A 23,896-nucleotide genomic window follows, 5' to 3' on the forward strand; every position below is an offset into this window, starting at 1 on the left:
TTCTCTAAAACTTAAATTTGAGGTAACTGGGAAAGAAATCTCTTTAAATGATCATTTATTGGGTGTGTGACATCTGTTTCATTTAAAATTCCATTTTACTGTTTGGGCATAATGTAACCTCTTGTGGTGACCCTGGGTCAGTCATTTCAAGTGCCACTCTGGGGAGCTGGTCCCTGCAGGGCTGCTTGCTTCCACACAGATGAGCACTTCCAGTTCTCGCCTGGACGTGTCTGGTTTCCTTGTCTTCTCCCCTGACGTCGGTTTCCTGCTGTCGCTCCATGCTACTGGCAACAGGCTTGCCTCTACGTTCCATGCCCTCTTTGAACCTGCAGCCCCTACTTTTGAGCCCCCACCTCCTGCTCCTGTTACTCCTTCGACCCGAACACGTGTCTCCAACACCACACATCCTCACCTTTGCCAACGCGGTAGCTCACCAAACTTTCTGATCTGTCAGTCTGAGAGCTGAAAATATGTCTTCTGGTTTAACGTAATTTGCATTTCTTATCATGAGTGGGTTGAGCATCTTCTCACATGTTTAAGAGCCATTTGAATTTCATGTGCTGTGAACAGTCTGCTCATAGCCTTGGCCCATGTTCAACAAGGTTGTTAAAACTCATTATACATGCATTGGCAATTGGTTCTCTATCACAGGAGCTACAATCCTCTCTCCAACCCCCACCCCATGTACATAGTCATTTGTCTTTCAGCATGGCTTTGCCAGGCAAAAATTCTTAATTTTTATGTAATCAAATTTAATGGTCTTTTCTTTTATGGTTTCTGGGTTTTGTGAAATATTCACAAAGACTCTCCCCATTCTGACATTACAAAACAATTTGGCAGTGATTCGTTCTAAGACTTTTATGGCTTTTTTATTTTACACTAAAATTTTGACCCTCGTGGACTCGATCCTGTGACATGGTATGAGTTTTGAATCCCACTCTTTTTCCAGTTGGTGACTCCACCTGTGCTAACATCACTGATTAACAAATCCATCTTTTTCCCAATGATTTGAAATGTTTTGGAGTTTTTTGCTTATGTCATGATCCCCTGGTGCTTAGGATTTCTGGTGTAATGGTATTGAGATAAACTAGAATTAAGAGCAGTTGAGAGCTAAGGCATTGCCCTACACCTTCTGAAAGGACAGAAATTTCCTCTATCTGTGAGCTCTTTGGGGCAGGTATTGGGGACCCAAGTACCCTTATGTGACTAGCAAACAATAAACGCTTAATAAATGTTCTTTGAATGAATACTAATCCACATTTTTTAAGACCAACCACAGATTTAAGTTGTGTTCGGGTTTGAGAGAAGAGTTGCATCACTGTTGATTAACTATGTGTACGCCCCAAAGGTTAAGTCTGTCAAACTTCCCTGTCCAACCTAGCCCTTTCTTCTTGTTTAAAAAATTTTTTAAATGTTTATTTGTTTTTGAGAGAGAGAGACAGAGACAGAGACAGACCACAAGCAGGGGAGGGGCAGGGAGAGAGGGAGACACAGAATCCAAAGCAGGCTCCAGGCCCTGAGCTGTCAGCACAGAGCCTGACACGGGGCTCAAACCCACAGACCATGATATCATGACCTGAACTGAAGTCGGATGCCCAACTGACTGAGCCACCCAGGCGCCCCATAGCCTTTTCTAAGCGTTCAGTCTAGTCATTATCTAGCAACCTCACAAGAGTCAATGAACATTTAATCACAACTCAACTAGCTACATCACAACCAGTATGGAAAATTATTTGGCATTTTCTTAGAAAACTCAACAGAAATCTACCCTATGACCCAGCATGTCCACTCCTAAAGAAATGAAAGCATACAGCCACCAAAAGACATGTACATAGTGTTCATAGAAGTTGTCTTCATAATAGCCCAAAATTGGAACTAGGGAAATATCTGTGGACAGGAGAACTGATGAACAAATTGTGCTATATTCATATGATCAAAACTAGTCTGCAATAAAAAGGAATAAACTACATGCAACAATATGAGTGAATCTCAAAACCACTACATTGTGTGGAAAAAATCAGACATAAAAGAATACATACTGCCTAATCCTATTTGCTTGCCTTTAAAGACCAGTGAAACTAATCATGGTGACAGAAAGCAAGCCAGGTTCCCTGGGGAGTGGAGGGCGACAGGGAGTGGAGGGCGACAGGGAGTGGAGGGCGACAGGGAGTGGAGGGCGACCGGGAGTGGAGGGCGACCGGGAGTGGAGGGCAGGTGGGGCAGTGGGGGGGGGGGGGGGGAGAAAAGGCCTTCTGGCGTGATGATGGTAATGTTTCATAGCAGCTATTTTCAAGGCGCCTGTCCCTGAAGTAGCAGCATCTGGAAATTGTTAGAAATGTAAATTCTTAAGTTCCTGCCCCAGACCTACTGAATCTGAAACTCGGGGGGGGGGGGGGGGGGAGGGGGGGAGTGGCAGGGAGGGACACAGCAACCTGTGCCTGACAAGCCACCCTCCTGTATGTGACGCATACTCAAGGTCAAGCACCACTATTCTATTTGTTTGTGGCAGTGACTACACAGGTGTATACAATTGTCAACGCTTGTCAAAACGTTGGCTTAGGATCTGAGCATTTTATAAGTAAATTACACATCATTTTGTTAATTCAGATACAATTCTTTAAATACTATCTTTAACCCCCCCCAAAAAATAAGTAATAAAATAATAAATATCATCTTTAACCCAAATGGGTCTCCTCTTCCTATTTTCCTAACCTTGATAAATGGCAAAATAATCCACCCAGGAGGTTGAATGGGAAAGCTCCCTTTCCACTCCCTCCCTGCCTTTGCTCCATGCTGGCAATTCCCACCTTGTCCGACTCAGTCTCTACACTGCCAGAGCTATTTCTCTGCGTCAGTTCAATGTCTTCTTGCTGCTTTAAAAAAACAAAAACAAAAACAAAAACAAACATGGCTCCCTTCTATCTATGTGGAGCATAAAGTCTCTAGTCCTTAGCAGGGCATCAAAACTTCTGGCAATCTGGTCTCAGCCCAACACATCCAATCTGATCTCAAGCCATGGGCCCCTTTGGAGCTCACACTGCACCAACATCGGCACAGTCAGGGTATTGCTAACATACCAAGCGTGTTCTTGCCTCCAATCCTTTGTTTGAACAAAGGCTGCTTCTCATCTCTCAAATGCCATCTCCCCCACGTCCCCGCCTGGTGTAATCCTGGCTACCCACTAAAATCCAGCTGCAATATCACCTCTTTTGTACAAGTTCCCTGTCATCACACCCCAGCCAGCAATAATTGCTCTCTCCTCTGTGCTTACATTTTCCTACTTCAGAGAATGTATATCTACCTGTGCCTCTCTTTTTTTCCATGCCTAGTTCAGTCTCCAAGACTCTTCATTTTTAGGTAATCTCTTCATATCAATCCCTTACTTAAGACCTTTTAATAGGTCCCTATTACCTACCAGATGAAGTTCAAATTCCTTAGTAGGAAGTCCAGTCCAAGCCTACCTTTAGTAGCCTGGACAGCTCTAACGTCTCTCCCACCTCTCCCTGTACTTTATTCAAAGCCCACAGCCCTCCAAGCACCAAGCTCTCTGGTGTTTCCAGATGTTTCCATGTGCTTCTCCCTCCACCTAGAACACCCCCCCTCCGTCCCCCTCACTACGTCCTCTGTCCTCATCTTCTGTGCTCCCCTGTGGACCTGAGTCCTAGAGTCAGACTACAACAGCCAGTAACAGGTCATTAGGTCAAAGGAGTAGGAACAGACAACAAAGATCAGAAGCCAGGTGAACTGGAGTCAGAGCAAGAAAGAAGAAGAGGAGGAGCTGATCCTTCCCAGCAAATTCTGGAGAAATCATGGTAAGTACAATGCAGCATCCGACCCTGAGAAGCTCAGCTTGGTGGACATTGGACAGACATACAAACAAGTTTACACGCCTCAGTGTGTAACACAAAAGGATGTTACTAGACAAGACAGGACACACATCAAATACACAGAGACACATATTTACATGAGTTGTGAGATTTAACCAAAGCTCAGAGAGCTCACTAAGAACAAGATGCTGCTGAACTCCAATACCATCAGAACTGTAGTGGATCAACTACTAAATTCCTGGTGAATTGTGTTCCCATAGGGAAGTCATTTAACCCTTCAGAGCCTCAATTTCCAAATTACAAACTAAGATAACTTGATCAGATACGGAGGTTTCCTTTAGCAATAAAATATTCACAACCAAAAGCAGAATCCTAGACACTGAACAAACAAATGGACTTTTTCGACATGACCAGAGAGGAGAATGACTTTTGATATTCAATTATAAGGGTAAACAAAGCCAATCAGCAGATGGAATTTTATATGTCATGTCAGGGAATAGGATGGTGAATTTTCAAATCCTGAAAGCTGCAGTTTACAATGGAACCTGCTGACACAATGTCCACCACAGTAGCAAATGCACTACACAATCAGGTTGTTATGGCAACTAGAATACCTGGGTTAAAGAGAGGAAGAGAGAGTCGGTGTGTGTGTGGCCAATTTTCTTGCCACTTCCATTAGAAATATTTTTAATGCTTTACAGATAATAATCCCAAACTTATATTCTTCACTTAGCATACAACAAGGCTCTTGTTAATGTTTTGGGATCAACAAGAAAAATAAAATTAGCTCCCGGGGCAGGGGGGTCAGGGTAGTTCAAAGAGTACATAGCCAATGTCTACCCCCAACTCAGCTTAACACAACTCCTCCAAGGAAGCCACCCTGATCTCTCCCAGTGAAATTAGCTATTTCCCCACTGTGTGGAAGCCCCATGTTCCCTCTTATTTTATAAATGCTCTAATAACTATCACACTAAGGGCAATGTTTTTCATTTGTATGTTTGTCTCTCTCACTCCATCAGCTGCTTGGGAACAGTTTCTTCTTAGTTACCTTTATACATCCAGTGCCTAGAACAATGCAGATACTTTTAGGTGTTAAAGTGCTCGACTAAGGACTCAAGAATCAACCCCATATCAAATTGTAAACGTAAAATCTCTCTACAGGGACAATATAATTTTTCACCTTACCAAATGTATTTCTTATAAAACATACTTCATTTTTTGTATTATTCACAAGAATTTCTCCTATGAGAGAAATTGAGAATTCAAGAGCATGTGTCATGGAAAGAATTATAGGCTGGGATTCTGATTCCTGGAGTTCTACTATTCAACATACCTCCTGTTAACCAGCCACAAGATCTGCATTCTTAAGTAAATGCCAACCTCTCAGATGCTTAGTATTCTCACCTAGAAAATGGAGGTGCCCAGACCATCTGAGAGCCCCTCCTACCTATGAACCAGTGTGACCAATACATTTTTTTAAAGCATTTAAAGAAATGTGAACATGTCAAAAGCCATTCACAGAAGATTTTAAGGAAATGATTCTCAAGCAGGTTTGAGGAAGAGGTGGAAGAGTACATGATACTCATTCCTACAGTGCTTTTTCCAATCACACCACATGCAGGGAAACTGATTTATCAGTTCTTTTCCTACCTCCCTGAAATACCTGCAGGGAGAGCAGTTATGATGAGTATGTGTTACATGTAAATAGTGGAGACAAAAAAAAAAAAAGGCGAGGTTAAAAACCATTATGTGAAACAGAAAAAGATCTCTTCACAAAAGTAACACTTAAGAGTATATTGATGCTCATATATAAAGATTGTATTCTTTCACGTGCCTCAAGTTTTTGAGAAGATAAGAATTATCAGATCCATAAAGACCTAAATGTGAGACAGGAAACCATCAGAATCCTAGAGGAGAACATAAGCAGCAACCTCTTTGACCTCAGCCAGACCAACTTCTTACTAGACACGTTGCCAGAGGCAAAGGAAACAAAAGCCAAAATGAACTACTGGGACTTCATCACCATAAAAGGCTTTGGCACAGTGAAAGAAACAATCAACAAATCTAAAAGGCAGCCTACAGAATGGGGGAAGATATTTGCAAATGACCTATCTTATAAAGGGATAGTATCCAAAAATCAATAAAGAATTGATCAAACTCAACACCCAAAAAACAAACAATTCAGTGAAGAAATGGGCAAAAGACATGAATAGACACTTTTCCCAAAGACATCCAGGTGGCTAACAGACACATAAAAAGATTCCCAACATCACTTATTATCAGGGAAATACAAATCAAAGCCATGATGAGATACCACCTTATACCTGTCAGAATTGCTAAAATTAATAACACAAGAAACAACAGGTGTAAGGTGTCTGGGTCACTCAGTGGGTTAAGCATCCAACTCGATGTCAGCTCAGGATCTCAGAGTAATGAGTTCAAGCCTTACACTGGGGTTCATGCTGAGCGTGTAGCCTATTTAAAAAGCAAGAGAAGAGGAAAGGAAAGGGGAAGGGGAAGGGGAAGGGGAAGGGGAAATGGAAGGGGAAGAAAAGAAAAGGAAAAGAAAAGAAAAAAGACAAGACAAGAAAACTGCAGGAGGAATGCAAACTGGAGAAGCCACTCTGGAAAACAGTGTGGAGGTCTCTCAAAAAGTTAAAAATAGAACTACCCTATGACCCAGCAATTGCACTACTAGGTATTTATCCAAAGGGTACAAAAATACAGATTAAGAAAGGTACATGCACCCTAATGTTTATAGCAGCATTATCAACAATAACCCAACTATGGAGAGAGCCCAAATGTCCATCAATTGATGAATAATGGATAAGGAAGATGTGGTATATATAAACAACAGAAAATCACTCAGCCATCAAAAAGAATAAAATCTTGCCATTTTCAACAATGTGGATGGAGCTAGAGTGTATTATGCTAAGTGAAATAAGTCAGAGAAAGACAAATACCATGATTTCACTCATATGTAGAATTTAAGAAACAAAACAATAATAAATAAACAAACATATGGGGGGGGGGGGAGACAGAGAGGGAAACAAACCATAACAGACTCTTAAGGGTTGATGGAGGGACGTGAGGGATGGGCTAGATGGGTGATGGGTATTAATGATGAGCAGTGGGTGTTATATGGAAGTGATGAATCACTGAATTCTACTCCTGAAACTAGTAATGCACTGTATGTTAACTAACTAGAATTTAAATAAAAATTTTAAAAGAAAAAAAAATTATCAGATCCACAGCTCATCCTATTCAATATTCTCTCTCTCAATCTTCCCTTTCCCAAAGCTGCTCCTCATATGGCTTCCTCCATTTCAGCAAATGGCATCTCCACCCACTTACTTCATCCTCTTACTGAAGCAGACTTTTGAGAGTCATTCTCAACCCTTCATTCTCCACCAAACCCAGACACCGAATTCATCAGCAAGTTCTACCTTTTACACCTCCAAAATTTTCCTCTATTCTGTCCACTCTGTTACTTTTCCATTGTTACTACCCTAGTCTAGGTCACAGACTGTTTGTGCACCACCAAAATTCTTATGTTGAGTCCCTAACCCCACAGTGTGGTAAGCGTAGGAGGTAGAGCCTGGGGAAGGGGTAGGTCATGACACTGGAGACCCCAGAAGAAACCTGAACATCCTTCTCTCTGCTATGTGAGGACATAGCAAGAAGGCAGACATTGGCAAGCCAGGAAGAGAGTCTTCACCAGAACCTGACCATGCCGGCACCCTGATCTTGGACTTCCCAGCCTCTAGGACTATGATTAACAAATGTCTGTTGATTAAACCATCAGTTTATGGTATTTTGGTATAGCAGCCCAAGCTAAGATAGGAACCATCATATTTTGCCCAGACCATTACAATAATCTCCTTACTACTCTACCAATTTCTTAATTTCTTACCATGGCACACAGGACTCAAGAGAGATCTTTTAAAAACATAGCAAATCAGGGGCACTTGGGTGGCTCAGTTGGTTAAGCATTCACCTTCAGCTCAGGTCATGATCTTGCAGTTTGAGTTCAAGCCCTGCATCCAGCTCTGTGCTAACAGTTCAGAGCCTGGAGCCTGCTTCAATTCCGTGTCTTCCTCTCTCTCTCTGCCCCTCCCCTGCTCATTCTCTCTCTCTCTCTCTCTCTCTCTCTGTCTCTGTCTCTCTCAAAAATAAATAAACATATAAAAAAATTTTAAACATAGCAAATCATGGTATGCCCTTGCTTAACACCTTTAATTTCCCCCTTATCTTTCTGCATAACATCACATAGTCATGATCGAGATTATTTTCACTTATTCATGCCTACATTAAAATGCATCTACCACTTCTAACTCATAGAGCTCTAAACTAGAATTTATCCCAGGCAGTTTTATATATTATTACCCAATCCTGGGACCCATCTTTTACCTCTGTCTTTCAAATAATTAAAAACAAACAAACAAACAAACATTGCATGAAAATGGTCTCAATTTGTAGAGAATGCCCAAAGTTCCTCCATTCCAAGAAATGATATCTATTCCTATAGTTTTGTTACTGGCTCAGACAAATGACCTATTCACATAAAGCTCCCCAAGATTACTTATATAGTTAGTGTTTATTCAGGTTTTTAAAATAGAATTTAAGGTGTAAACTTTGTCCAAATATTTTTTTTTAATTTTTTTCAGCGTTTTTATTTATTTTTGGGACAGAGAGAGACAGAGCATGAACGGGGGAGGGGCAGAGAGAGAGGGAGACACAGAATCGGAAACAGGCTCCAGGCTCCGAGCCATCAGCCCAGAGCCTGACGCAGGGCTCGAACTCACGGACCACGAGATCGTGACCTGGCTGAAGTTGGACGCTTAACCGACTGCGCCACCCAGGCGCCCCTGTCCAAATATATTTTTAAATCTAATAAAATATAACCCACTTGTTTCGAGTCATCCATATAGTTATTTATGTCTAAAATCAAGCTACCTTCTCTTCTATAATTGTTCACCTAAGTATTCAAGTATTCTACACTTTAAAAAAAATAGATCTGCCATCCAGAAGGTCACTAATCTATAATGTTCACAACTCCCTCTGGAACATTGTTACAGAAGAAAGGCTAACAAATTGCCAGGAGTTTATTTTGCTTAATGCTTCTCCAATTTCACCCTTAACTTCTTTTAAAATTCACAATTGCTATTTAGTTCAAAATACCCACATAAAAATCATTATGAACTAGTATAGCCATTAAGCTGATAACAACTGAACCAAAATTTGGGTCTTCCTAATATAAAACAGATAGCACTACGTAAGAGAAAACCACTCCAAACAGCTCCACTGTTTTGTATGAAAAAGAAAATAGCACTAAAACTTACTGTGTAAAATGGGTGGTTGGACTACATTATCTTCGAAGTCCCCTCCAGCACTAAAATTAAATTAAGTTCCATAATAATAATAACGACAACTGCCAACATTTATTTAACACTTGCCAGCGATGTCCCAGGCACTTTGCTAGGAGTTTTTCATGGATCATTCACAGTATGCCTATAAGCATATTACTAGTAAGCATGTTACTATGAGACACTTCTCTATTTAAATATCCCTAACATACCAGGGATGAAAATGGGACACAGACCCTTTCTAAAAAATTTCTCTAGTAAAGGAAAATGGATACAGAAGGCTCTAAGTTATGGGGCTCGCTTTGTTCCCTGGGATTGGGAGAAGTGGACTCTTGTATGAAATTGTTCCCTAAAGATCAGATGCATAGAGCTGCTGAGAAGGGCATCGGAAAACAAAAACCAGAGCCTACCCAAATAATCCTGCTGTCCCAGAGAATAGCTCCCTGCCATATTGATGAAGACACATCAGCGGGCTTGATCAAGAAAGCAGAAGTGATCTCAGTATAGATGAAGAGCTACAAGAAAGTTCAAGAGCATTAGTGGCACTTTGATAAACCTAGAAATCTGAAGGATTCTGGTAATAGGGAGCTAAAAGTATGCGATGTGGCCATGCCTAACACACAGTTTTGTGGCCGTTACGCTCACACTTCAGTGTCTCCAGTAGACTGCAGGGTTCTCCAGGGGGAGACCTTACCATTTTCTTAATCTACCCTCAGAACATAGCATAATCTAGAACCTAGAACATAGAAGCACTTAATTAGTATTTAAGGGGAAACACCAGTAACTAATCTCCCAGGGAACATATTTATTCCACTTACTGGGTTGTGCCTATAAAATCAGAGGTTTCTTTCTTTTTTTTTTCTTTTTTTTTTTTTTTTTTTTACTTTTGGGGAGGTTTTTTATTTTTATTTATTTTTGAAACATTTTAATTTATTTATTGTTTAATTTACAAAATCAGAGCTTTCTAAAGTGAGGTCTGGAGACCTCTAGTGGTGGTCTACAGTTCATTAGGAGAAGTCAAAATCTGAAGGGCAGACTGGAAAGGGCCAAACTAGGACACAGGTGAAGGCCTTAGCTGAGTGAAACAGGGGAATGCTCTGGTAAAGCAATGAACTAAAGAAGTGTAAAAAGGAGACATTTTTTAAAGTCCAAATAAGAAGATAAAAATGGAGGGGCGCCTGGGTGGCTCAGTTGGTTAAGCATCCGACTTCAGCTCAAGTCATGATCTCTCAGTTCCTGAGTTCGAGCTCCGCTTCGTACTGTTGTCAGCGTGCAGCCTGCTTCGGATCCTCTGTCCCCCCTCTCTCTTTGTCCCTCCTTTTCTCAAAGGTAAATAAACATTTTTTTTAAATAAAATAAAAGAAGATAAAAATGGAATCCATTTATCTGGATGAGATACATCTGAAGAAAGCAATGGTTTCCTAATAATTTTATAGTAGAGTACCAACAAGTCTGGTTCACATCCTCTCCTAACATCACATGTACTTAACATTTTTTTTTTAATTTAAACTTAAATGACTAGTATTCTAAAGCATATCTACTTGAGAGACTATGAAAGAACAGAATGAAAGAAAAAACCACCCCTTTATAAACTCTTAGCATGGAAGACAAGAAGGAAACATTCATTCTATATTAAACTCAGTATCTTTTTCTCAAAGATAGTCAATTTGTAGGATCATCTGCCAGTCATCAGGTACCCCTGAATCTGCAGATCTCATTGTGGTAGAAGGTTGGTGATGCCAGAGCCACCACTCTTTCAAAATTCTGCTAGGAGTCTCACACTCGAAGGGAAGAGCTCCATCATCTTTTTTTCTCAGTTTGGAATCTCTCTGGACTCTGGGCTCTGGAACCACCTTGCCTGGATTCATATCACAGTTCAACATCTTACTAGCTAAGTCAACTTAAGTTACTTAAGCTCTCCACGTCTCAGTTTCCTCCTTTATAAAACAAACAACAGTCTGCATCAAAGCTGTGAAAGTAGGTGCACTGAACATTCTAAGGACCTAGAGCACTGTCATGTATCCAGTAACGAACTAGGAAGTCGTTGTTAGTTTTTACAGGCTAGAATGATCTAGAATGACCCAGGTAAGCCAACAAAGACTTGATGTCTTTCACTAAAGCAACAAGAAAATATATGTATTCTAGAAAGAGCTTGCATGATTCTACAATACTCCCTTAAAGCGCAACTTTTTTTCTTGGTTTATTAACTGAAAAATAATCACACTCAGTTGAGATTATGAATATTTAAACTGCCCTAAAAATAGGTAGTTGCTACAGAAGAAATCTTTAACCACAAATCCCACTCACTTAAGAACTGGAGAACATAAAGAGGGGACTGTTTTTTCTTTTTCCTTATAAAAGCTGTTATAGTTTTGCGAAGGCTCAAGATCACCTATGACCACACTTCTAGGTGTGGACCAAATGTTCATGTGAGGAAGAATTTTGAGGAGGAAAATAATTATTAATCTTATTATACATAAAGTGTTTTAAAAATCTATAAAGCCTATGAAACTTCTAAGTTGTCTGGTCAACTTTATAACAGAAATGGGAGTTTAGATCAAATATGAGAATAAGGCAGTTGCAAAAATGGGAGATGGGAATTGAGACATCTAAACAACAACAACAAAACCTGTGCTTTATTATATGCATCAGAAAGAACGTCAAGTTCATTTTTCTGAGACTTTCCCTCCTTCCCCTCATATGGGGGTGGGGGACAATGAGAGACAAGCCACCTGCCCAACTAGCTACTTGACAAATTAGATCTCTGAATAATACTATTCACAGGAACAACTCCATGCTTTTGGAAAAAATGATTCACACAATGGCTGAGGTGCACCTATTTCTTTGGTTCGGAACTCTACAGGGTCACTGCCTGAGTCACTGTTTTCCTATTAATTCAGTTTATAGTTAGTGCACTGGGAAATAATGTTTGGAAATAGAGTGAGGACTTATACCCAAAATATACTCCTAATCTATTAGTCTAGTTCCCTCTATAGCCACTCTGTCACCCATTATACAGCATTCTATAATAAAAACTGCATATTTGCAAAATGCCACCTAATATTAGTATTGCATTATAAATGATCAAGGGGGAAAATTACAGAAATGGCTTAGGAAAAAGAAGCCTTTTTCCTTTAGTTTATTTGTATATAATGGTCATAGTAACTCTTTCACAAACTTTCAATAAAGCACATAGGTAGGTAATAAAACACGTACACTGCTTGTTCAGCAACATTTAAGTAAGGACAAGGCTTCCAAAGGGATTGTTTGAGAATATAAGAAACTGTTACACAAAGCTACCAAACAATCATGTCATAACAGGATATGCAGCAGGAGACAGAGCCTTTGGAGAGCAGTATTATTCTATAGGCTTCCACAGAACGGGAAGCATGGTCCTCGATAGTGCCTTTGAGCCCAGGTAGAAGTTCCATCCACGCCCATTCAATGGCTCCCCATATTTCACCTTCCCCATTCTCATTCATCTAGCCAATTTAAAAGATGGAGACAGAGGAAGAATGGGTGGGTTCAGAGAGAAACAGAGAATCCGAATGAGAACCAATTTCAGTGGGGTACAGTGCCCCACACAGTTATTTCAGGAACTTATGTTACTACATTCCAGGAAAACGCAAGTAGACCGCCAAATGCTCTGCGTTTTCAAAAAGGAGCTGGGAGTTCCAGTCTTACAGGAAAATAAAAATTCATACTAAAGGAAAAACCTGGTATTATGAGAAAAATTATAAAACAATTTATATAATTATGTATAACTATATAATATTAGAGTCACTGGTTCTCATCAACACAATGGCCCATTTGATTTTTACTTCTCTATTTTTAGATCTTCACAGAACTCTAAGTCACATTCAAATGTTGAAACTTGGTTTAATAATCAATGGTTTGAAACTTGGGAGTATTTATTACAACAATGTTCTACTGTGTTTGATAAGGTAAATAAGCAAGATGGTCTTTTTCAGCAATTACGTAGAACTGACCCTGGAATTTGATTGAATTTGCCCAGCCTAAAAGGTAGACTCAATAGCTTGGGGCAGAATTTTAGACCTCATACTCCAGAACAAATCATGAAAAACCTGCAGAGTAATGAACCTAACCAACAGCTAGTCATAACCACAGAAAATTACATTCCTTTTCAGCTATCATTACCGTGCATAATGTTAAGTGGGCAAGAGTTCAAGAAAATATTCTGGAGATATGTTCTCTTATCTAGATATTCCTACTATAAATGTGCATAGAAGACTGCTATAAAACTAAATTTTATTTCGTTACATGTGATCTAAATTAGTGTTTAAAATTCTAATGCCTAACAACTAAATATAATATATGGACCCTGCCTAGATTCTAATTAAAAAAAAAAAAAAAAAAAAAAAAAAAAAAAAAAACCTGGTCAAGACACCATCTCTGAGACAGGAGAAATCTGAAACAGGCCGGATATCATATGACCCCAAAGAATTATTAACAATTAACCTCATTATTAACTACTGTTCATTGTAATTACTATTAGGTGTGATAACGGAACAGTGGTTATGTGAGGTGTCCACACATGCTAATGTATGTAAGGATGGAATGAGATTTGCTTTAAAATGTTTCAACTAAGAACAAAAAGTTAAATGAAGCTAACATGGCAAGAACTTGGTAAATGTTGAATCCAGGTAATGGGTTGATGGAAGTTCATACATTATTTTTTCACAGTTTTGTGTAAGGTGAAGTTTTTAATAATTTTAAAAAACATTTAAAAAGCATTTATTGTCCCGAAACACCCCTGAAAGGACTCTATGAAAAGGTAGGAAAAGGAAAAAAATCCTGTTTTATTTAAAAAATGAAGTAAAAAAATTATAAAACGGACACTCTTTAGATCTATTCTTTTATACAGCTCCTCAAAATTCCATATAATATTTTTAAATAAACACCCTGCTAAAATTTTATACTAAGTGATGACTCATAATGTTCTATTCCAAAGCAACAAAATGCATGTGCCCAAAAGACATGTAAAAACAGGTGTGCCTTTTCACAAAAAAGCAGCCTTTCCCTGCTACAAATTTTTAAAACTCACAATATATTTTTCTATCCCATGGGATTTTTTAAAATTATGTTCCTTCTTTAGAGAAAACTAGATTATGAGAAAACAGCTCAGCGGATTTCTGCAAATAATGCAAAGGTAAAATACAGAGCACTTTCCTCCAGCCAAAAGGATGAACAGGGGGAAAACAATGAACATTTTCACCAGCATTTTGGAACCTTATTCCAGCTCCCTCTTTGCTCAGCTCTTTTTTTCCTCCCCAAATTCGTCACTTAACTGCCTGTCAAAACAACTCTTGCCCATTCTACCTGATCACATTCCAGAGCTGCAGCTCTTCCTGGATTCTCTTCACAATGACAGGCTGCTCAGAGAGCACCTATCAAACTGAATATGATCATCGGCTCCTTCCTCTTTTCCTTTCAGGGCATACTGCTGTCCATCAGGAGAAGTAATTAATGGGTTTATTATGTATGAAAGCGTCATCCCATCAGTTTGCTGTCTGGTTTGAATAGCTCCTATCAGCTCTTCATTCACGCCAAGTATGCTCACTGTCCGGAGGGATGATAAAGCCATACCTTCTTTGGATTTTCCCCTCGCTATTCACAAAACAGTGTCCCAGAACTATGTGTTGCAGAGGCACAAGGAAGACAGAAGAGACCCCCTTATCCTCGACAAAAAGGAAGCCAGTGGACTGAAAAGTTGGTAAAGGGGAACACAAGGAGAGCAAGACAGTGCAAGAGAAGATCCGAGAGAGATCCAGTCCAAGTGATTTTTTTAAAGCAACTTGATCCGGGGGCACGTGTAATGCTGAAATATGGACAGCAGAACTTTTCCAGAAGGTAAAAACATCTATACAAGGACCTGGATTTCTCACTGCTGAAACATTCAATGAATTTTTAATAAGTTCTGAACGCTCAAGTTGTCTGTGGTCAGATCAACTGCTGTTACCGGATAAAGAAAGGCAAAACTCACCCCCTTTCTCTATAATCCTATTCAAGTGGAATCTTCATCTATTGCGTGCTGCCCTAATGCTACAGGATTACCAGGAATACAGACAGACAGACACCGCATGAAATAAAACACAGTGGTGAACGAAAACACGCAAGCCAAGTACAGAAGGCATTTCAGGTACCGAAGCTTACTATTTCCAGCCAGAATTAGATTATTGGGCTTCACACACACCACTGCCAGGTAAGATCTAATTTTATAACATTACTTTCTATCCTGACTACTGAAACTGAACCTGCTGAATGCTGTGCACGAGCCACTAGATTTGAATTTCATGCGACCTTCCCTTAAGCTTTATGCAGATTTAAGCCTTGTGAGGTAAACACTTGCTTTTACTTATGCTGCATAAACTACTCATTCGTAACTAGATAAAAACATCCCCAAAATCTCATTCATTTTTCATTGGACATGTCCCATCTTTGTCTTCATTTTTAAAATCCCAATTTTGTTTTATTTAATAGCTTGAAAAACATGCATGAAGAGAACCCTGAATGGGGCACGAGAGCCATTCACAGATGCTATATACCAAACATATTCAAATGAAATTTGATTCCCAGGGCACTTGGTAAAACAAAAATTAACGCATTTTTAATATTTCTATTAATGCAAAAGAAGAAAGCTCAAGAACTGATTTTTATCATTACAAAAAAAAAAAAGCTGTGATGTCACTCTCATTCACACTCAAGAAAAACAATCTCTAGCAAACTAAAAGGCAGCACCACAGTAGAATGATATTCACACCCTAACAGTAACAGTACTGGGCATATTTGTGTTAACAGACTAAATAAGGACATTTTTCTGATTTAACAACAGAACAAAAAGATGTTTGGTGTCTTAGTACCACAAAAGCTCTACCTCAGATCAATGGTCCAAACAGCAAAATGTAAAGAACTATTGGAGCCAAAGAATTTTAAAAGGTCCAAGTGCCTTTTCGAAATTCCCTAGAAATCACTCCATAATGAGACTTCTAGAGAGACTATCTTATATATATATATTTTTTTTTAAAGACACACACACACACACACACACACACACACACACACACAAAACAGGACTGTCAGAATTTTAATTCCCTACATAGATTTTTAGGCAAAATTCAACTATATTGGTTTGCATATAAATTCAATAGGAAAAGTTCAAAGCTTAATCTTTTCATAAAGAAACCCTAAAATAAATAATACAGTTCTATTATCTTAGAAGACAAGAGATAAGGGAAACAATAAAAGCAAATCACACCTAACAATAGAAATGATCTGATGATACAAGGAAAGTTATCAGAGGTAATTATGCAGTACCTGCCAAAAAAAATTTTTTTAAGTCAAATTTGAATTTCTCTTCCATTTCAATAAATTCTTTCCTTTTTTCAGAGCTTTAATTAGTAGAGTGAATTACATGATACTTTCACTCTTTTCAAAACAGTCTTTAAAGAACCTTAAGTATCATCATTTGCATCTGAAGTCATTACAGAAATTTACTTATCATTTTCTAGTACCAAAGGAAAGCAGGAACTTATGTACAAGCAGTCGTGGTATAATGCACCAATTTATCTCACAGAAAAATCTTTATTTTAGAAATTTCAAATGACTTCCTTTGTATACCAGCCCTAACTAAAAATATTGGTTTTTACCTACATCCAGACTTACCTGAATCCTTAAGGATTCTTTGCATCTTTTTTCTCCTTATTATAATATCTTATTTTGCAAACTGACATGCTTTGAAAATATGCCTACCTTTTGTAAATGAAAAATATCATTAGTTCAAGTCATAAATAAGGTTTTGGGGGTTTTTTAATTAACTTGGGCAAAACATAAGATAAACACTATTATGCTCAAACAATTTGCTTCCAATAAACAGAACTGAATGGGGCATAAAATTATTCTTGTGAAGTTTCCTAGATTTTATTTACTCATTATTGATGTACACCAGTTCAGGGACTTTTTGCTTCCATGACTTTGATGATGGTGATGGGTGAACAGACATGACCCTCGTCCTCTGTAGCCCTTGTAAGCATCTGTCCCAATTTCTCTTCATTTTCTTTCCCATCTAAATCAAGGGGCTTTTTTCTCCATAATGATTCATTCTGAATAATAATTACTGAGGTTTAAATAACAGCTTTCAAAAAAAAATCTACAGCAATTTGGGATAATCTACATTTTCCTCTTCATTTTAGTGAAAAAGTGAATAAAAAACATTAACTACCTTTTAACACATCATTTGTAACACTGAAAATTGCTTCCACTTCAGTATCTCCTGAGTACAGATGGACAAGGAATTTTATGTTAGTACCTGAAGATTTGGTTTATTTATGGGAGTTTTTCCCTTGTGTTGATACATTTAAGACTTAAAGAGATTTGGAACATTCTTGGGAAGTATTCAGTGGTTGCCTACTTGCGTCTGTGTAATTCAGAATGTATTTTATGTCCACGTATTATATAAAAGTATCATAAAAGTAATATGATTATGTAATATTGGATTCTTTCATAGAAATGAAGCAAATATTCTGGCTACCATATCCTTACAATGATATCTACCGCTATACCCATAGATTCTGCTCATTTCAAATCATCCAAAAGTTATAAACTTTTTGCTTAAATCATGAGAAAATAAAAGTAGGCACATATGTCAAAATAAAGTATATCCATTTAGTGCCTTGGTTGACTTTTTTTAGACTGGTATGTCATTTTTGCCTGAAACAATAAGCAATATATTTTTGCATCTGAAATTAGAAACATACTTAAAATTCATTTTCACATGTCAACATCTAACTCAAAGGGTCTGGCACTACATAACATTTTTTAAACTCCATAAAAAGGTATTTACAGATACCTGCATTATTATAACTCCCAAATTTTTACTTAGAATTTTTCAAAGAATTTCTCTCATGCCAGTATAATGGTAAAGTTTTTCAAGCTTAAGGCAAAAGGATAATTCAACTAGCCAGTATATTTGCTCCTCATTGTGGTTAATTTTATGAAATGACCAAATCTGAATAAGGATGATGGTTCAACATGGAGATTCATCTCCTCTCCAGCTTCTTCCTGCTGAGAGAGAATAATCTTTGGTTTGTGACATCACAGTCTGTAGCTGGAGAAGTGGCTGTGATATCAAACAGAAGATTATATCCTTTCAGTGTGAACTAGCTGCAAAAGAGACACGAGCAGTGTCATTTCAAGTCATGTCACAGAGACACTAAAGAGACGCACGACAGGAACTGAATGAGAGAAGGATGCTTTCGTTGCATTTGTCACTTGTACAGCATCAACTATTAAAGATAAAAGCGCCATTTCACAGTTTACTTCATTAATAATTTAAAAGAGGGAGTAAACACCGTGTTAATAAAACTCACAGATGACAAAACGGAAGGGAGGAAAGTACCAGTCAATAGTCAGACAATAATGGAAAAAGAACATAGAGGAATTGGTGCAAAATTTCACCCTGGTCCCAAGAGAAATACTGATACTACTCAGGAAATTGAGAACATTATCAATACTCCCAAAATAGGAATGAATTTCTCCAAATGAGAAAGGGACTGCTAAATTATACAGTGATCCCATGACTTAAATTAATGAGTGTATCGCATATGAACTAACATGATAACATGGGGGTTCCTTAAGAACATTAAGAAAATATTAACTCGGGGCGCCTGGGTGGCTCAGTCGGTTGAGCATCCGACTTCAGCTCAGGTCACGATCTCACACTCCCTGAGTTCAAGCCCCACGTCGGGCTCTGTGCTGACAGCTCAGAGCCTGGAGCCCGCTTCGGATTCTGTGTCTCCCTCTCTCTCCGCCCCTCCCCTGCTCATGCTCTCCTCTCTGTCTCAAAAATAAGTAAAAACATTTAAAAAAAATTTTTTTAAAGAAAATATTAACTCATAAAATAAAAGGAATATCTCTTTAATAAGGAGAATGACTGTGTTCTATCAAAGTCGTCACCAAAAATTTGCAAAAATAAGTTGGGAGTTAGGGTTCAACAAAGAAGAAACATGAGAGCTCCTCTTACGAACACACACACAAATACAGACCATCTCTCCTGTATCTCTTAGGCAGCTCTAGCTGCCAAGGACAAAGCACAACTCACTGAACACATGTAGTTTATCCTTTGATGAGTTGCAATAGCCCTGGTGCAAAATATCAGTCACGTGTGTCTTAGACTCCTAGATTCAGAGCCTATATAAAGATTCTATGTTAAAAATAATAAGAACTCCATAAATAATTACAAGCCAAACTGACATTTGTTACCTACGGTTACAGTTTGCTTGAAACAATGGTGTATTTGAGAATTATTAAAGCATTTATCCAGTCCTATATACTGGCTAATTACTACCAGTTTATTATCAACAGTTGTTTGACGATCCTGCCATCCTCCATGTTTCACATGGCACTGGAGGCATTAGCAAAATAACTCAAGAATCCAGATCAATCAGAAAACATTACTTTTATAAACCTCATAGTCTGAGGTTACACTGTTGTCATCAGAATACACCAGGCCTTCCAGTTTATTGTTTATCACTATATACAGGTTGCATTAAATAATGTGCTTTGAGTAGTAAAAGTCAGCTTCCAGTTCAATTATTCCAATAAAGACGTTTAGCTGTCTATAGAATCTTCTTGGTGCAACAGCCCAAATATGCTGGTTGGTGCAAAATCTCCATCTATCAGGCTTAGAACATAACATGGTTCTAGTCCAAGCCTTCATCCACTACAGGTCTTCCTTCATCTGTGCCATAAGGACACAGTCCTCTGCATGCACTAATTGTGGGTAACCTGGGGTAATACCTACAGAAGAGCTGTCCAGGAACTTCCACAGCACTTCCGGTAACACCTCTTTTATAATACCCTGTTACATTGCATTGAAAATCTATATAGGGGCACGTGGGTGGCTCAGTTGGTTAAGTGTCTGACTTCAGCTCAGGTCATGATCTCACAGTGTGTGAGTTCGAGCCCCGCGTCAGGCTCTGTGCTGACAGCTCAGAGCCTGGAGCCTGCTTCAGATTCTGTGTCTCGCTCTCGCCCTGCCCCTCCCCCACTCGTGCTCGCGCGCGTGCTCTCTCTCTCTCTCTCTCTCTCTCTCAAAAATAAAGAAACATTTTTTTAAAATCTATGTATATATTTATCTTGCCTGCTAAGTCTGCACCCTCCTGGGTGACGACCTCAGGAATGAGGACCACATCTCATACATTTCATTATTCCCAAGGAAAGCACAGAACTAGTTACTCAATAGCTTTGTTAAATGAATGTGAAAATGTACCTTAATACATCCTCAAGTATAATTTCATCAAAAAGGGGGATGAATGATGATTCTAAAATATACCCCAGCTTCACTGGTAATGAGAAAATAGGACAAATACAGAAAAGTCTCCATGTTGGGAACATTTTGGAGCAGTGATTCTGAAATAATAGCTACACACAGATCTGGTCTGTTAAGTATACTACATAAGACCATGAGGTGTACAAATACAGGATTGTGAATTTATCCCCTATACTTTTTCTGGGAAATTAAATTTGCCATACCATGCTATGATCTAGAACTTCATCAATTGTTCAAAAGGATCTAAATTGGCCTTGCTAGCAAAAAGTGATTACAGAACAATCTGGATAAGCACTTTGCAAGAGAAATTGAAGAGATACAGTCAGTTTTCTGATTCATTCAAAGATGAGAGTGGAGGAAGTGACATACTTAAATATCTTTCGTCTATTTTGCGTTCTCTGGGCATGAGAAATAAATCTATACAAGTATCTAAGTCAAATTTCCTTCAAGTTTGACAGCCATGGTATCATCATGATTGATCTGTTAAATCTATGTCAACAATGGTGATCTCTTCCAAAGCATGCTGCACATCATCCTCTATGACAGAAATCAAAGAAAGAAGGTATTCAGGTAGGCCAGCATTGTTCTAGAATTCATCACCATGCGTGTTGGGGTGGAATCAGCTACAGTCTCTAGAAATGCTCAGGGCATGTGGACGAACGCCTTTATTACATCCAGTTTGATGTTGGGTACACAACTCAAGATATTTTTGAGCTTTGACATCCCATCATTTTCTTTAGCAGTGTTACATTGTTTCAAACAAGATCTTAGATAAAACATCAAGACATAAAGCACATAAAAAGCAAGACCTAGAGCATGTAAAAACCTCGTCGGGTCCAGATAGAAAGCACAGAGCCCTGCTAGCTGAAAGACCCCTTCTCATCCCATGTCTCCTATACTCTCCCCTCCCCACACTTCTTAGAGCAGCTCCTGAGGTATATTTGTTGTAATTGTTCTGCCATCTAGAGGATCTTCAAAGGTATTCTCCAATTTAACACATGTATTTGATTCCATACAGACATTGCCCAATACTCTAAAACTCCTCATTTGAGTTATGCCAAGCAATAGCTTTTTCTAGCCCAAGTGGGCACAAGTTGCAAAACACTGCTGCTTAGACATGCAGAATGCTACTCAATCATTCTGTTGTCTCAACAATGATCAAGCAACCAAGACCTAGGATTCAAATAAATTACAAGTAGATAAACAAGGATTAAACATCATCTATAATTTGGGGCACCTGGCTGGCTCAGCCGGCATAGTATGTGACTCTTGATCTCACGGTGGTAAGTTTCACCCCCACTCCCACAAATGGGCATAAAGTTTATTTAAAAAATTAATTAAATAAATGAAAAACAAAAAATGCATTCTCCCGTTCTTTGTAAAATAAACAAACATCTATAATTTGGGTTAAGATATCCCAGAAACAACTAAAATTAACAAAATCTCAGAAAATTATATCATTTGCAGTCAAGAAGTAAGGCATGGAAATGAAACAATGAGAATTTGTCATAATAGGAATCACAATTCAGTGTGAGAAATCAACAGACTTTAATTGTTGGAAATACCAAGAGGCCCCATTCATAATATTCTTTCACCTATAACATTGTGCTAAACATCTTAGTTTCCTTTAGTTAAATTCCAGGTTTGTGGGCTCTTGTAATTTACTTAACTTTGAGAGTGAGACAGAGCTCAAGTATTTAAACTAGAAACCATGTATAACTAAATGTTATGTCTAACAGGGTATATTGGATAAAGCAACCTTTCCTTTTCGAGAGGCAATATTTTCCATCCCCCAAAAAACATGCAATTATGGTGACCCACCGGTTATGTTATTGGTTTCTATTCATTGATCATCTCCAAAACTATTTCTTATTTACTAAGGAATTCTATAACTATTATTCCAAGATCTCAAATGATTCTTATTCTGAAGCCAATCTCCCAAGTGAGCAATGTCTCTTTTTCCCCCTAAAATGCTTTAAAATATTTTGAAATATATTCTTGAGATTCTATTTATTTTAAAATATTTCATTATGAATTATTTCAAACAGTTGACCAATAACCATGTACTTACCACCTAATTTTAACAAGTATCAGTTTTTGCCATTTTTGCATCAGATTATTTTTATGGTTCCTCTATAAAAAAAGAAAAGCTCCGGTAGAAAATACAACCTTTCAACTTTATGCTTTGAGATAACTATGTCAGGAGCCAGTTATCATTTATACATCTTTATTAAGATTTTTAAGTCAAGAGAGGGGACTTTTGTAGCCATAATTATACAACCATCTTCCTGATAAAAATTTTACGTTAGTGTAAATACCAAGACAGAGACAAAGACATTTTTTTGAAATATGTACCCTTCCCACCTCAGATACCCAGCCAAACTTTTGAAGCAAATGTCCTAGAGGATAGACCCATAGACTGATTTCTTTTTCCATATCCTCCCCAACCCCTCTCTGTGCCAGGTTCCTGTGGTGTAGTGACATCCTGGATAGAAGTAAAATTATCAATATTACATGGTTCCTTGAGAAGGAAACCAGTTCTCACCAGTGATTTCTTGTGTTGCAAAGACCTACCTAAACTCACAAAGACACAAACTGTTTATAGCGAGGTTAACATCTTGTAAAAAGTAAATAAATAAATAAATAAAAATGTATTTTTGGCTCAAGTTGGTACCAAAGAGCTAAGAAGGTTGAAAATGTGCATCTCCTCACTCTAAGGACAGCCAGAAAAATTCACCCGCTCTCCTTTTTAGAAACAAAAATCAACAAAAAACACAATAATAACTCCATACAAAGGGAACCCAGAGGCTGGACTCCTTACAGTGAAGACAGGGAAGCAGTGCCTTCAGGATAAGCATTGAGAACGAGCTCCAACAGGCTCATTTTAAAAGAGACTGTTGCTCACATACTGCTACCACAGAAAGATGATCTGAGTGACATTTCAACAAATGCTGAAGATACAACAGATTCCAATAAACCCTCCCCTCCTCATCACCTCTTCCTACTCTCCCCTTATCTTTGTTTATAAGCAAATAAACCGCTGCGTATCACAATAAATTCCAACTTCACGTTCTCTCATTCAGGAGGATGTGACTGAAGACTGACAGGCTGCTGTAGCCCAACCCAGTGGCCTCGCGGAGCACAATTCCCGTGTGCTCTCCCTCCTCAAGGATGCTTTGAGAGAAACAAGGGTCCAGGCATATTTTCCTTCTCGTTACCTCTCTAGATCTATGTCTGTGAAATTCTCATCACTGAAACTCTTCAACTATTTCTACAAATGGAGAATCACAGGTTCTCTATTATACTCTAAGTTTCCAATAATACGATCTTGGGGTAACCTAGTCCTCCCTGTTAAA

The 23,896-nt window shown here is 38.5% G+C and overlaps 2 protein-coding genes across 2 annotated transcripts in view; one reads left to right on the forward strand and one right to left on the reverse strand.

Moving 5' to 3' along the window:
• Positions 1-23,896, reverse strand: part of AVEN (apoptosis and caspase activation inhibitor) — a 199,527-nt gene that overhangs the window by 104,733 nt on the left and 70,898 nt on the right. The gene's annotated exons all lie outside the window — the stretch shown is intronic.
• Positions 15,318-23,896, forward strand: part of CHRM5 (cholinergic receptor muscarinic 5) — a 96,355-nt gene continuing 87,776 nt past the window's right edge. The window contains exon 1 of the mRNA XM_003987304.6: positions 15,318-15,416. The gene's annotated coding sequence lies outside the window, so the exon portion shown is untranslated. The remainder of the gene's footprint in view (positions 15,417-23,896) is intronic.

The sequence above is a fragment of the Felis catus genome, chromosome B3, assembly GCF_018350175.1.
Source record: "Felis catus isolate Fca126 chromosome B3, F.catus_Fca126_mat1.0, whole genome shotgun sequence".
In the NCBI taxonomy this organism is placed as follows: domain Eukaryota; kingdom Metazoa; phylum Chordata; class Mammalia; order Carnivora; family Felidae; genus Felis; species Felis catus.